The sequence below is a fragment of the Carlito syrichta genome, unplaced genomic scaffold (assembly GCF_000164805.1).
Source record: "Carlito syrichta isolate Samal-C Ts95f unplaced genomic scaffold, Tarsius_syrichta-2.0.1 Scaffold289595, whole genome shotgun sequence".
Classification (NCBI taxonomy): domain Eukaryota; kingdom Metazoa; phylum Chordata; class Mammalia; order Primates; family Tarsiidae; genus Carlito; species Carlito syrichta.
The window spans coordinates 1-17171 of NW_007233691.1; the positions used below are offsets into that span (position 1 = coordinate 1).

Genomic DNA, 17171 nt, shown 5'->3' on the forward strand with positions numbered 1-17171 from the left:
TGTGTTTGTAGGGTTATAAATTCCCCTCTTATTACAGCTTTTAAGGTATTCCAGAGATTTTGGTAAGATGTTTCTTTAATTCATTTGTTTCCAGGTATCTTTTGATCTCTATTTTGATGTCATCATTGACCCAGGAGTTATTTAACATCATGCTGTTTAGTGTCCATGTCTTTGTGGGTTTGGGGGGACTTTGTTGGTGTCAATGTTTATTTTTATTCCACTGTGGTCCGAGAAGGTGCATGGTAGAATTTCAGTCCTTTTAAATTTGCTTATACTTGATTTGTGTCCAATTATGTGGTCGATCTTAGGATATGTTCCATGTGGTGATGAGTAGAATGTGTATTCTGTGGTCTTTGGATGGAGTGTTCTATAGGTATCAATTAAGTCCATTTGGTCCAGAGTCTCATTGAGGTTCCGGATCTCCTTGCTGATTTTTTGTCCTGATGATCTGTCTAAGGTTGTGAGTGGTGTATTAAAGTCCCCAGTTATTATGGTGTTAGAGTCAATGTCTTTCTTTAGTTTTCCTAGAAGTTGCTTTATGAATGTTGGTGCGCCTATGTTGGGTGCATATATGTTTAGGATAGATATTTCTTGTTGATGGAGTGAACCTTTTATCATTATGTAGTGGCCCTCTGTATCTTTTTAAATTTTTGATAGCTTAAATGGTATTTTGTCTGAAATTAGGATTGCGATTCCTCCTTTCTTTTGTGTTCCATTCGCCTGAAAATTTGTTTCCCATCCTCTTACTTTGAGTCTGTGTATGTCCTTTCTAGTGAGATGGGTCTCTTGAAGGCAGTATATTGTTGCCTGGTGATATTTTATCCATTTTGTCATTCTATGTCTTTTCAGTGGTGCATTTAGTCCATTCACATTCAGACTAATTATTGAAATGTGAGAGCTCGTCCCTATCATGGAGTTCTTATTGAACTCCCACTTGGTTTTTCCTTTTTTCTTTTTCTTTTTTTTTTTACTTTCTTTTGCTTTTGGGGTTGGTTCATGTATATTTTATTCTTTTCCCTGTACTCTTGTGAAGAACGTTGTTCTTTTTTCTTTTTTTTCTTCTGTGTTTAGTACTTTCTTGAGTGTTTCATGTAGAGATGGTTTTGTGGCTGCATAAGTTCTTAGGGATTGGATATCTGGGAAAGATTTTAATTCTCCCTCACTGATGAAGCTTAGTTTGGCTGGGTAGGTTATTCTTGGTTGAAATTGTTTATCCTTTAGTACTTTGAAGATAGGGCTCCAAGCTCTCCTAGCCTGCAGGGTTTCTGCAGATAAATCTGCTGCTATTCTGATTGTCTTCCATGGTGGGTGATCTGGCCTTTTTCTCTTGCTGCCTTTAGGATTTTTTCTTTTGTGCCTACTTTATTTAGGCGAATTATTATGTGTCTAGGAGTTGGTCTTCTCATTTGTTGTCTTGCGGGGGTTCTCTGAATCTCTTGTGTTTGAATTTTTGTATCACTGATTAGATAAGGGAAATTTTCTTGAATGATCTCGTGGAAAGTTTGTTCCAATGTGGTCTCTGTTTCTCTTTCTGCCTCAGGGAGTCCGATTATTCTCAGGTTAGGCCTCTTGAGGTAGTCACTCATCTCTTGAAGGTTTTGTTCTGTCTTTTTTAGCTTATTTTCTGTGTTTTTAAGAGTTTGGGTTATTTCTATATTTTGGTCCTCAAGCTCTGAGATTCTTTCTTCTGCTTGGGTAATTCTGCTTTCCATGCTTATCAATTTGTTATTTATTTCATTCACAGTATTCTTTATTACTGTTATCTCAGATATCAGCTCCTTCCTAGTTTCTTCTTGTGTCTCCTCATTCTTTTTAGTCTCTCCATTATTGTTTTGATATCTGCATTTGCATTTTGAGACCCTTCATTCTGGGGACTTTGCATTGTTTGTATTCCAAAGTCAATTTTCTCAGTGTCTGCTCTCCCAGGCGTCTGGGAGAGACCCATACTCTTCTTTTGGTTTTTCTTCATTTCTGTAGATTTTTCTCCCTTTACCCCTTTCCCTCCCCCTCTTCAATTCTGTTTTTGAGGGAAGGTGGGGTTGCTTTTATTTCTCTTCTGCAATGACCTGTTCTTCCTTATGAGGGTCTTCTGGTTTTGTTCACTTTTCCCTCTGTTTTACAGTCTGTCTATTCAGCAGTTTGCAGTCTTGGTCCGTTCAGAGAATCTCACAAGTTCACCTATGCCGTCGCCATCTTGCCCCGTCTCCGACACTAAAGTTTTAAATTTCTTTCACCAAAGGACACATTAATCAGAGTAACAAGGCAATCCACTGAATGAGAGAAAATATCTGCAAATCATATATATCATAAAGACTTAATGTCTATTAGATATAAAGAACGTCCAAAACTCACCATAAAAAGAGACAATCTAATTTTAAAACAAATGAAGGACCTGAATAAACATCTCTCTAAAAGAGAAATACAAATGCTTGAAAAGCACATAAGACGCTCAGCATGAACAGTCATCTGGGAAATACAAATCAGAACTACAGTTGCATACTACCTCACACCCACTGGGATGGACACTACCAAAGAAACAGAAATACCAAGTGCTAGTGAGACTGTGGAAAAATTGGGACCCTAGTACATGGTTAGTTAGAATGTAAAATGGTGCACCCACATGGAAAACATTATGGTGGGTCCTGAAAACATTACCAATATCATCCTGCAATGCCACTTCTCAGTATATACTGTCTCTGAAAATTGAAACCAGGGACCTGGAGAGATATTTGTACCCTTATGATCTCAGCAGAATTATTTACTATAGCCAAAAGAGGGAATCAGCTCAAGGGTCTGTTGAGGACGGATGGATAAACAAAATGTGGAATATTATTCATCCTGAAAATGATGGATATCCTGACACATGCCATAACATGGGTGAACCTTGAGAACAATATGCTAAGTTAAATAAGTCAGTCACAAAAGGACAAATGCTGTATGACCTCACCTATAGGAGACAGCAGAAATAGTCAAACTCACAGAGAAATAAAGTAGGGAGGTGGCTGCCTGGAGCTTGGGAGGAATGGAGAATATTATTTAATGGCTTAATGGTTAGTTTTGCAAAACGGAAAGAGTTCTGTAGGTGGATGCTAGTGATTGTAGCACAGCAATGTGTATCTACTTAATGCCACTGACTGGTATTCTTAAAACACTTATGATAATTTCATGCTATGGGTATACCACATTTTTTAAAATGAAGGAAAAATGAAGTCATTTCCAATTACAGAAAAGCCGAGGAAATACATCCGGAGTAAATCTGCTCAATAAAAATGGTGAAAGGAATCCTTTAGGAGGAAATGAAAGTTCTCTCCGTCTGGTTCTCCCACTGCCCCCGCCGCGGGTCTCAGCAGCTCCGGCGGCTGGAGGAGCGGTAGCGGCCGGCAGCCCAGCTTCGCGAAGGGAGCCTACCGGGTGCCTGCAGGCAGCCGGCGCGCCAAGAGCCTTCGCCCGCCGCCAAGATGCCCCAAAGGAAGGTCAGCTCCGCCGAGGGGGCGGCGCAGGAGGAGCCCAAGAGGAGATCGGCCCGGTTGTCGGCTAAACCTGCTCCTGCAAAAGTGGAAGCAAAGCCAAAAAAGGCGGCGGGAAAGGATAAATCTTCAGACAAAAATGCAGGGAAAAGGGAAAAGGGGAGCGAAGGGAAAGCAGGCTGAAGTGGCTAACCAAAAAACTAAAGAAGAGTTACCTGCAGAAAACGGAAAAACTGAAACCGAGGAGAATCCAGTCTCTGATGAAGCAGGAGAGAAAGAAGCCAAGCCTGAATATTATCATATCCCATGTCTTATCAGTGGTCCCCGTTTCCCTTCTTGGGCAATTCAGAGGAATATTTTTATCAACTATTTTGTAAAAGCAAGTTTTTTAGTAGCTCTAGAAACATTTTTAAGAAGGAGGGAATCCCACCTCATCCCATTTTTTAAGTGTAAATGCTTTTTTTAAAGAGGTGAAATCATTCGCTGGTTGTTTATTTTTTGGTACAACCAGAAAATAATGTGGAATATTGAGTTACAGGAGGCTTTGACTGTCTTGGCTTAACATTCCCTAGATGGGGGTTTAGTTTTTATATCCTGTAATGCAAAATATACTAAGTGGCAATATGGACACAGTCCTGCATTTAATGTCTTGAACATTTAAAATTACTTCTATTCCTATGTTGTTTTTTAGTAGAATTGTTTCCTAAAGAAAACCACTCCTTGATCATGGCTCTCCCTGTCAGAATTGTGTGTACTCTGTAACACCTTTGGTCGTGGTAGTCCTGTTTTCCTGATAACTTTGTTAATGTGTTGTGAAAGATTGAAAAATTGAGTATGTTGTGTATATGATAAATTGTGAATTGTTGGGATGTATGTAACAGCTTATCAACATTTGACAATACTGGTACTTGATGTCCTCTTAAGGAACATTTGCCTCCAAATTTTAAGCTGGAAAGTCACTGGAATAACTTTTTAAAAATAACAATACATGGCTTTTTCGATTTTCGGTATATAGGTTAAGAACTGTGTACAAATTGAAATGTCTGTGTACTGATCCTCAACACATAAATAAACTCAATTATGAAAGAAAAAAAAAAAAAGAAAGTTCTCTAGACTGTAATTTAAAGTCATAGAAAGAAACCAAGAGTAATAGTAAAGGTAACAACAAAGGGAAATTGGAAAAAGCTAATATTACTGCCTTTGGAGTTAGTAAATTTTAAAAAAATGTAGTTTAAAAGATAAATGTATAAAACAATAATGATAGAGCTATATTAATTAGCATACAATGTGTAAAGATGTAATTGGTGACAGTGGTAGCATAAAAGATGATAAGGAATTGTAAAGGGGCAGATAAACTATATTTATGTCCATATGTTGAAATGTTATTCAGGCATGAAAAGAAATAAATATACATGTTACTACATGGAAGAACATTAAGTGAAAGAGGCCAACATAGATGGTCACATATTATATGATTCCATATGTATGAAATATCTAAAATAGTTAAATCTGCAAAGACAGAAAGGAGACTGTTGGTTGTCGAGTGGTTGGGGAAATGGAAGAATGTGTGTGGGATTTCTCTTTGAAGTAATACAATTATTTATTTCCTGGACAGAGATAATGATAATACAACATTGTGGATGTACTAAATGACACTAAATTGTACATGGTAAAAAGATTAATTGTGTTTATTGAACTTTTACTTCAATAAATACGTTAAATAATATATAAAATGCATTCCCAAGTTATATTTAGTCAACTACTGTAATATCATTACACATTGTAATATGAATCTTATCTTTAAAGAAAAAGCAGCCTTCATTCACAGAAATAAATATTAAATCCAGCAAGGCACCTGTTACTAGTGGGTTGTTCGAGTTAATGTCCTAACTGGAGCAGAGTGCCCTGCCCTCTAGCTATAGTGGGACAACGGGTTCCCATAGGTAGAAGGGCTGGATGTGGAAGAACCTGAGGGTGACACTGGAACTGCAGCAGAATGTCTGAGACAACGCAGCTTGGGTGTTTGCATGTTTTTGTCTCAATAGGTTTGTGTGCATGATTTCCATCTTGTTCTACTGTAGTTTATTTACACTATGTGAGTTTACACTATGTGAGTTGGTTTATTAAAGAGAGTATTGTATAATGCTAGAAAAGACACAATTTGATGATGACCCTTATTTATGAATTTTCTATTAAAAATATAATTAAAGAGTAAATCTACCAGGAAGAGACATGGGGGGGGCTCTAAATTTATATTGCTAAGTGAAATAAGCCAATCTGAAAAGGCCACATACTGTATGACTCCCAATTAAATGAAATTGTGAAAAAAGGCAAATCTTATGGAGACAGTAGAAGGATCAGCGGTTGCCAAGAATTGGGGACAGAGAGAGTAGGATGAGTAAGTTGTTTTGTGAGATTTTGGCGGGCAGTGAAAATGTCAAAACCCACAGGAAATATAACACAAAGAGTGAACCCTAATGAAAGCTCTGAGCATTGGTCCATAAGAACTTATAAACATTGGCTCATCAATTTTAACAAATATGCCACTCTAAGGAAAAATGCCAATAACGGGGGAAACTGTGGAAGGAGGGTGATGACAGGTATTGGGAACTATGTATTTCGGTTCATTTTTCTGTGAACCTAAAATTGCTTGAAAAAATAAATTTAAACAGCATAAATCTAAGTTGCCTTGCCATATGAGGTTTATATCTACCATTTATTTTTGAGTTGCAATCTCACTCTACCGCCCAGACTGGAGTGCAGGGGCACACTCGTGGCCACTCCAGCGTCGACCTGCTGGGCTTTGGCGATCCAGCTGCTTTAGCCTTCCAAGTAGCTAGAAATACAGGAATGACCTACCACACCATGCTAATTTTGGATTTATTGTAGAGACGAGGTCTTGCCTAGTAGCCTGTGCTGGTATCGAACTCGCGGGCTCAGGCAATCCACACACCTCGGTCTCCCAAACTGCTGGGATTACAGGCTGAGTCACCAAGCCCAGCCTATATCTACCATCTTATTGTTGTTTTGTTTGACTTATTTCTGAGTTCTTTGTTTAACCTATCTTTCTGCGTATTAATTTGTTACTTTTGCATTCTTCATGAGTTACTATATTAGAACCTACATTTGTATCCTTGACTTATTACAATCTTATTTTTGCTACCTCCTTGCTGCTGTTTCAACCTATGCCACGGCACCTTCTGTTGACTGCACATATTGCTTCTTCCCTACTTCTCATCTTCTATCCTTCTGGGCCTCTTCAATCCACCATCCTTACCCAGAGAACTGACCTACCAGATTCTATTTGGTAGCCTCTAAGCATGCAGTGTTCTAAAAGTATTACAACTTCATGATGATTTGGGAACATCATTGAGGTACTTTGGACCATCCGTACTACTTTAAAGGAATTGTACACATGAATGCACATTGTTTGGTCCCATGAACAGAGTACGAAATCATGATTAATTCATTATATTTTGGTTAAGGAAGCAGGATATTAAGCCTGCATTTTTGCTGGATTGTTTGGTACTGTTCTACTGCGGAGACAAGGTGTTTTGTCCCTTCATAGCCTGGAATCTGGGTGCACTGATCAGGGTAATGTTGGTTTTGTTTCACAAATGAGCCAATTCCATTAATAGCCTGTCACATGTGTAGTGCTCAGTTTGATTCCTTACCTCTCTGAACCTCATCTTCAATATGCGTAAAGTGGAACGAATATGGTCTCTACCTAATGAGGTTTTTATGGATTTGGTAAGTATTAATGTGAAAGTAGCTGTCATGGGCCTGGCACATGGTGAAATTCAGTGATGCATCAATCATTTGTCTTTGTTTCCCAGTGAAGCCTGATCAGCACAATTGAGCATGCAGTTTGAGTCTGCTCTTCCTTCAGTGGCTCAGGACACCAAGAATGTGGCTTTACACATCTAGATTATGGAAAACATGCTGCATTCTAAAGGATACCAGGAATTTATGAATCTACAGCCAATTTATTTATATCACATTTCATGCCTGCCTCATTGCACTTTGAAATGTGAACCAATTGAGTTTTTCCTGAGGAGCATTTGTATTTGAGATTCTGCAAGGTGCCACGTGTCCCATGTTACATGGGTTAATTCCTCTTCCCAAAAATGTGACCTGACAGTGAGTCAGGCCTGAGTTTTGCCCTCAGTTTCTTTCCCTTGGACCTTGGGCTGCTGGGGTAGCAGCTCATAGGTGCTGTCAAGCAGAGGAACATGCAGGTCAGTCAATTATGGCTGGTCCTTCTAAAAGTCTTCCATATGCCAGGGAGTTGTCAGCTGGTGTTCATACAAGAGTGACCAAGACCCTCATCAGACTCCCATATTCGTTTGACAGACCAAGAGTGACATTTGAGAAAAATGAAGTAGGGTACAAGTCAAGAGAGTGACAGGCCAGGGACACATAAGACCTTATGTTCAGGAAAGACCACAGGAGTGTTCCGGGCAGAAGGAACAAAAAATGCAGAGGCCCCGAGAGCACTTCAGGCACAGAGAGAAGGCCTCTGTGCCTGAGCATGAAGACTAAGGCCAAGGTAGCAGGTGGAGAAGGGGCACTGTGAAGAGTTTAGATCTTATTCTGAGAACAGTAGCCAGAGGGACGCAGACAGCACAGGGTGCTGTGCAAACTTGGAGAAGAAGAGCCCTTCTTAACTGGAGAAGGTGACTGCTGAGCCCACAGTGATGGTGCAGCAGAGATCGGGCAGTCAAAGGAAGGAGGGAATGCTGGTGTCACCAAATTTCGCACATTGTGAGGAAAGATGTGTGAACAGAGAGGCCAGCCAGCAGAGCAAAACCAAGAAGGGTTCTGAAGGAGTCACACCATGGGGACTGGCCTTTCCCTTGCCGTGGGTTCCATCTAAGGGAGAAAGCAGCAGATGGGCCAGTGAAGAATGGTCTTTCAGTTGAGGTTTGTTTATCTCCTGGCAGGTTCCTTCCTCTATGTCATCCTCTCTGGCATACTCAGGAGATAATTATGTCACACCTGGAGGAAAAGCTCTCCCCCACCAGCTGCAGCCTCACTGAGGAGAGCATTCCTGGGGGTTGGTCAACTCTGTTCTGCACCTGTCCCCTAGCCCCATATGCAGGACACCAGACCACTCAAATGTGAGAAGCACATTCACCTGCCAGCAGAACTAAGGTAGCCAGACTCATCCAGGCAACAATGAGCAAGCTGAATATCACTGATCATTCCAGCAGTGTCACTGCCCTACAGAGAGACTTGGACAAGGGTGAGCAACACACACGATCAAACACAACAAGGGTCTGTTCATGGAGGAAGGCCTCAGAATCACCAGTCTGCCCCTGAGGCCCCCTTGCAGGCCCCAAAACATATACCAACCAGCCACAGTGACCTGTGCATACCTTTGCTCACACTCTCAGACCCCTGCACATGACAACCCCTCACACATGAAAAAAGACCCAAGACACACAACTCTCACCTCACCAAAAGCACACACACAAATCATCCCATCGCTACAACCCCTGAATACATAACAACTTACCTTCTAATAAATATACCCAACTGCCACCCCAAAATACACATGCCAGAGATCCCTCATGTACTCAAATACAATTTGCTATAATTTGTACTACCTCCTTATACACTTATGCATTTCCATATACACTACACACATTGAACACACACACACACACACACACACACACACACACACACACACACACGACTCTACCAGTTGCCAGAACCTACATACCTACAAAAACAGCATAAAATCCCCAGAGAAATCATATAGACCTGATCCTCTTTTAAAAATACACATACTCTACTCACCTATGTCATATTGTTGCATCCACAACATATATAAACAATTCTTATAATCTCCCAATACTGAACACAACCAGATGCAACCTGATCACAAACATGTGCATAGCCCAAAAGAAATATACAGACTCAAGATCCCAAACTTAAACACGTAAGGACTCCATAGTCTTAGAATACCTTAGGTTTCGACACCAACTCCCAAACTCACAAAGCATCCCAACTCACTCTAGAAGTACATATCAGCAACCTCAGGCACAACCCATCTATCATTTCCCAAAGCACATATCCCACTAGTGAACACATATGCCACCAACATACCCGAGTACCTCTAACTATCCCAAGGCCACAAATATACACATTCACAAAAAAATCTCCCCTCAAACACTCCTCTTAATAAACACCCATAAACTCTATCACACCATAAACCATACATGTACAGTACACTGTCATCACCATAGTATCCTAGTGTAACTTCTCCCAGATACACATAACTGTCCTTAGTATAAGTATACACTATACACCCACAGCTATAGATTGACATACAGGCACCCCATTTTCTGAATACATTCACACCTCTCAATAATACAAGCTGAAATACCCGAATATACACACCCACAGTATGCCCACAGATCCAAGAGTACACACAGACACACTCCCACAATCACCAGACACGTAAAAGACTACTCACAGCTTCAATGTAAACAATTATTACCCAGCCCCATGGAACTCTGAAAATTCAGTTACATAAACCCTCTATAAGCCCTACCAGATGCCTGATTACATACACAGAATCTCTCATACCCTCAATATATATACATCCTCAAAAACTCACCTGAAATCACAATCTATAATCTTTCATAAAAAAATCACACTCCAACCAGCAGCAAATAAACACTTAAATATATACACACATCCTCATTCCCTATAAAATATACCCAACCTCATGAAACCCTAAAATGCAGTCACACAAACCCTCTGACAATAACTGAATACGTTCAAGTCAAAGTCATTTATGAGGAGGAGCCCCTCCAATAGAGAATTATTTATTAAAAAGTGTTTATTCTTACATGTTTAAACTCCAGTCATCTTCAAAGTACTCTCCATTTGATGCAATGTACCTATCTAGACACTTTTTCCTTTATTTTTTTATTTTGAGATGCTTTTTCCAATGCTCAAAATAGTTTTTGAACTCATCTCTTTTGATGCCGTTTAGTGCTTCTGCAGTTCTTTCGTTTACCTCTTCCATGTCAGCAAAAGTTCTGCTTTGAGGGATTTTCCATCCAGGGAAACAACAACAAAAAAGCCGCTGGGGGCAAGATCGGGTGAATAGAGAGAGTGGGGCACAGAAATCATGTCATATTGGTCAAAGCTGCTCAACACCCAGTATGGTATGGGCAGGTATATTCATAAATCAACCATCATGAAATGGGAAAATGCATTGAAAGACTCTACGAAAACAAACAAAAAAATCACTGAAGCCAAATACATCTTCTCACTACAACACTAGCAGGTTCATTGATGCCAGTGGGTTCCTAAACACTTAGCTGGGGAGGAAGCCTGTATAAGGGGCCCACCCTCCAAGAAATCATTCTGTTTTTGGTGGTCCCTCCTTGTACTTAATATATCATACAATCCTTCAGTTCCTAATGTAACATAGTCATCCCCTATATGCCATGAACAGTTACATATATACCATGCCCCAGAAGTAGAAGACAAATACAGCAATCCTCAAACATATCCCCAAACACTCTCACCTTCTCCTAAATACATGACACACCTACATTCTCCAAAACATAATCACCTCAAAGTTCTAAATACAAGCATTCATCCTCCAACGTGAGACAATATAGGCAGCACTGGTTCATAACCCCAGACAATAAATACGCAATCTGAACATCCAAACACCCAACAAACACACTCTCCCCAGATTTAACAGAATTCTGAACATCCAAACACCCAACAAACACACTCTCCCCAGATTTAACAGAATACTTAAATTTACCTAGACACCATAAGCATACATATAATTCTCTCTACTCTGAATACACACAAATTCAACATGCAGTGCAGTGAAATGCATAACACTACTTCTTCTCAAATGCATGCATACATATGCACAATGGCCCACAGTACACTCCAAACACACAGAACCAGACACACACACACACACACACACACACACACACACACACACACACACACCCCATAATGCCATATCTGCTATTTAAAGACAACAGCACTCATCCCACATTTGCCAAAAAAATCAGGTATACACAATTCCTACATATCATTAATGTTATCCAAATCATCCCATACCCCTACAACAACATGGTTCACTGTGTCCTGTTTCATGTCATTTTCCCCTACCTCCCTCTTCAAATGAAACACACGGACACAATGCCCTGATAATACATGCACACACACACACACACACACACACACACACGCACACACACACACACACGCAACTTATATTACACAGACTACAGAAACATATACACACCATACACATATAAACACATCACAACACACTACACACACCCAAATACCTCACACACAACTGCACATGAGCACACATACCACACATACCTTATATACCACTCACATTGAATTTTGAGAATGTCCAGTCAGTGATTTGATTAAGGGCTATTAATCTTCTGGGTTCTGCAGATAGAAGTGAGGAGGAGTGTGAAAATACAGATTTGAGAATTATCAAAAAAGAGCTGTTGTGTGAAAATGTAAGAGAATATAAAAATGCAAAGGAGAGAGCATATTCCCTCTCATTAAATGATTTATTCTCCTGTGACTTCTTCCTCACAGGATAGCTGCAATCTTTTCATGAGTGCATGTTCATTTTAGGTCTATCAGTTGTCTATTGTGATATTACTGTAGATAAACAAGTGACAGCAGAATTCAATGAATGAGAAGCATTGATTCATTTGAGGACTCTTCTGGTCATTGATTTGGGCTTGACTCTGCAGCACAGTCCTTACGCTCCCATCTGGGCACACTCACATGACTGAGACAATCAGCTAGGTTCCCCAGGTCCCACATTTACCTGCAGGCTGACCTGACGCTGTCCTCTGTTGATGGCAGATGAGTAAGAGGAAGGCCCAACGGCAGGTCCCACAACCAAGACCAGAGTGTGATGGAGGTTGTACTGAGTCACAGGGCGCATGCTAGGGATATAGCCAAGTAAAGAATTGGGGACATTTCTGCTAATACTAGGTGTAGACTCTGAGGGGAAAATTTTATCCCATAGCATATTATTGTTCTTGAACCATGAAAAAAGCTAAAAACAATTTCTCTTTCTATCTGTTCCTCCCTGGTGTAGACACTGTGATGGGGGATTATGAGTTGATTAGGTCTGCTCCCTGTGCCTGAGTTTAAGTCCTTTAGGGGACAGAGGAGTCCAACACTAATTTTTCTGTGAGGCAGAGGTTGAGGCTAGGATTATGGGAGCAAGAGCAAGAAGCCCATATTTCCCTGGTGCGATCAGAAGAGGAGGCCCTGGGTGTGTGTCTAGTACTTAAAATAGGCCATTCACCACTCCAAGCACTCCATATAGACTAACTTTATCTTCACACACTGGAGAGTTATCACTGTTTCCTGAAGAAAAACTCAAGCTTTTAGAGAATTAAGTCATTTTTATTCAGAAGTCTTACTGAGGAGTATAGATCAAGACAATTCTATGAGAGAGGTTCTGTCAGACAGCTCCAAAACAGTGTTTTAGCTCACAGCTCAAGAAGAAGGACCCAAGAAAACCAGGATTTATTATTAAAAATTATGTGTTTAAGCTTACATGGTTAAATTTCAGTCACCACTTGCTGTGGTGGGGGTACTTCCTATCCTCTGACTTATTCCCTCTGCCTCTTCCTGCAGTCAGGCTCCACTCCTGCCTTCTGGAACTCCCAGCTCTGTTCCTAGTGTCTGCTGAACCCCTTCTACCTTCCCTGGTCTTTGCATGCCCAGCCTCTTTCCTCTGACCCTCTCACTGCAGCTTCTTCCCTTTGACCCCAGGCACCCACAGCAGACATCAGAAGGCATCCTTACATGGAACAGTTCTTCCGCAGCCAGACCATAACCTTCTACATGTCCTCAGATCCACTACTGTGTCATATTAGGGTCCTGGGACATCACAGGATAGATCCTTTTCCCCATCTGCTCCTGGAAAACAGAATAACTAGGGGCTTCTAAGGATCTGGTCAGAAAGGCCACTCAGCACACAGATGAGAATGTCTTCCATGCATGTAGAAAAGGGGGAGGTATAGGGTATACTCCATGACATCCATCTCCAAGAAATATGGGCTTCAGAACAACTGGTGCAGTTCAAAATTAATCATTTCAGCAATTTTCTTCACGCAACCAGTGTGGAAGATTTTCAGTGCGGATCCAAGATACCAAGGTACACCTGTTCCTCTCCCCCAAAACTCCTCTTACTTCCCATTTCAAAACAGAGAAACCCCAGAAGATCTGCCTTGCATTCATTACAGTACATTTTATTTAACATGTGTAACTTTTAAAATATAAATGCAGATGGACCTCCATTAACCTGTAAAAAACAATACAATTGGTTCAACATTCTGTCATTATTTTAGGATGGGACACGAAGGGGGGAGCGAAAGTCGTTACTGGAACATGCAAGAAAATGATGCCAGCAGCTTTATAGGCAACAGAATTCACTATGAGAAAGAAAAGACCAGAAGAAGACTCACCTTAAGGAATGAGGCCCACACATCCATGGACTGGTAGGAGGGATGAGAATAGTAGCTGTGGGGTCTACTGGTGAACACCTTGATCAGTGGCTCCCTCTGGTGGGCTTGGGGCTCCACATAGAAAAGAAAAAAATTGCAGGTCAGTTCACCCCATCGAGAAACATGAAGCTGAGGTGTTTTCTTGTGCTAGAAGTCTGTTGATCCTTCATAAACAAAAGGAGAACCTGTCTCATGGGTTCAGAAACCTCAGAACTGTATTTTCCCATAGAAGCCCCCTCTCTCTCCAGGCCTTAGCTTCCAGTCTCCCTCAGGGCATCCCTCCCCAGCTCTGTCCCTGTTACTTCACTGACCCAACCCTTGCCAGGCTTCTCCCACTTCCCCAAAGCCAGCACCCAGCCTGCCAGAGAAGGTAGGAACCAGAACTGGGAGATGAGCAGGATCAGGTGACACCAACGCCATTGTCTCTTTAGGGTCCTGAGCCTACCTGTGGCAAAACTTTCAGGGGATGTAATTGGAATGCCTATCCTAGTGAGATGTAACATCGTTCACACTTTGTTGAGGGGTCGCAGAGCAGTTGCTCCTCTCCTTAACTCTTAACCACCAGAGCCAGGCCTGCCCACACATACCTGCTCAGGTGTGGCTGAGTTCTCTGTGTGCAGTAAGGTGTGCCCTTGAGAGGAGCAAATGAGGAGCATCCCACTCACCCTGACCCTACTCCTACAGCTCTGGGAAGTCTGCAGAGCCCTGCTCAACATTTCCCACCAAAAAGCTGATTCAGACCCTTGTGTCCAGAAGACTCCAGATGACATCTTCTCAAAGAACAGATCAGGAGCTACCATGAGATACTCAAATTGAGTGTACATTTGCTGCATAGACCTTCAGAATGAAATGGTAGACATTCATTCCTGGCTTTACCAGGAGGAGGAAGAAGACAATGCCTTTGACTCCCTCTCAGACCCTGACTCACTGAGACACGGCTCCTCACACAGACCAAGAGTACCCTCAACTGGAGGCCTGCTGGAGGTCCTGCCTACCCTGAAGCCTCAGGTTACCATGGCGATGGATTGGTTGAGCACTAGAGGCACAGTTGACCAGCCTGATGACCAACAGTGCCCCTACTAGGGGCAGCTGATAGTGGGAGCACAGGCTCTGCAGGCTTTCAACACATGGACTCCATGGTGGAGGGTTTCCTCACCCACAAACCTGGCCCCAAAGGAGCCAGCTTTGCCATAAGCACCGGGACAAGACTTGGCACATCTAACCTCCACTCTAGGAAATTCCAAAGTATTCTCATTGTGTGTATCATGTGGACAACACCTTTTGAATGTTTGACCTTGCACAGCATTCTGTCCACCAACACCAGACATCTCAGGACCTACATAGCAAGACCACACAGATTCTGAAGGAACAACCACCTGACTAAGATAGAGATAACCCCAGAAGCCATCTCTGGGGTGAAAAAACAGAAACCATCTGTATTTATGGGGTCTTTGGCCCTAAAGAATAAGCCCACAGGTTTGGAGCAACATAAATGAGCAGGGTCAGTGCACACACACAAGGGTCCACAGCCCCTGTGTCCCACCCTCAATACATGTAGAGTCCCCAGTACACACATATACTGATGCCTGAATATTCCTGCTTCATACAAACATCTCACGCATCCTGAACACACGCACACGCACACACACACATACACTTGCACACACATAGATACACCATCAGGAGTGTGCTGCTAAGTGCTTAATAAAACGCTCTCTGAGATGAAGAAAAGCCTAGATATGTGGTGTTTATCTGGTATAAATATTCCAGCATGACTACTTTCAGGCTACCAACCTGATGCCACTCTCACATGCACACACAACTTTCATACATCCATTGAAACAAACATACAAATACCAATCCCTGAATGCATGCAGCTCTCCAAATACCATATAATACCCTATATCTTGGGAGACAACTTCCACAGTAATGCCCCAAGTATTCTCAAACACATGTAGAAATGCCCTCATATTCTCCAATGAAATAAGCTTTACTCCCCCAAATCCTTTATTCTATAAATGGACCAGTACAATTCATCCACTTGCTGTTGGATATACATGCGGACCAGTATACATGCCAACCACACAGAAATATTTCCAGCATACCATTTATAAATATGTATAACCACTTCCCTATCCTAAAGTATCCAAATCTGGTATCAACCACCTCCCACATCCCCAAATACTAGCAAATATACCTCTAATACATAAAAATACAGTTCTCTCACTCACCTGTGTAAACACAGAATTCTATTCTGTCAGTTACACACACAATTCCTGGAATATACAAACCTAGTAACTACTCCTGTCAGATACACACACAATTCCTAGAATATACAACCGTAGTAACTGCTTGCTGAATACTACAAACACAAAGCCCACAAAGTATCAGTCCAAACTGCCATGTTCCTTGAAGCACACTCACACAAATCGAATACACATAACCATCTGCCCTAAAAGACTCACCATTATCTAGTACATTACAAATATGCGAACATACCACACCCTACCCTGAAATACACATATAGACCCACATAATATGCACAAACATAATTAAACACAAGTACTCATACAGAAGTTATTCCTTCACTTTCCAGAATATAGATTCATAAAAAGCCAACCTCACATGTGCACGTGTTCATCCTACCAGTCTGTAAAAGAGTCGTAGATACACTCTCATAAACTGAAATACTCATATACAATTCCTGAAAATCATGAAAGGAAACACACAATTACACATGCCCAGAATACAAAAATGGTCCTCCTGCATTCCCCAAATATAAAACCAAACAGACTGCACACACTGCCAAAACACACTATCCATAACTTCAGCCACATGCACAAGCAGATAATCTCTCCCACCCTGCCAGTAGACACACACAAATTCCCAACATTCATGCAAAAAAACACATGTAAAATATTCTTCCAAACCCCAAATTACAAACTCTTGACATCAACTCTTTGCATATACATAGTGCCATGGATTGTATAAATTGGGTCATTCTACTCATACCCAGCTAAATGAAAGCTGAGGGGTCAGTGAAGAAAATACTAAGGGCACATAAAAGCTCTTCAGAAATGTTCTCTGTGAGCCAGGCTGCTAAGTCTGCCCTTGTAACCTGACCAGTTGTATCTAATAGTCAATGAAAAAACTT

At 41.3% G+C, this 17171-nt stretch overlaps 1 pseudogene; it reads left to right on the plus strand.

Moving 5' to 3' along the window:
• The first annotated feature begins 3458 nt into the window (after positions 1 to 3458).
• Positions 3459 to 15100, plus strand: LOC103256478 (annotated as a pseudogene).
• Positions 15101 to 17171: the final 2071 nt, after the last annotated feature.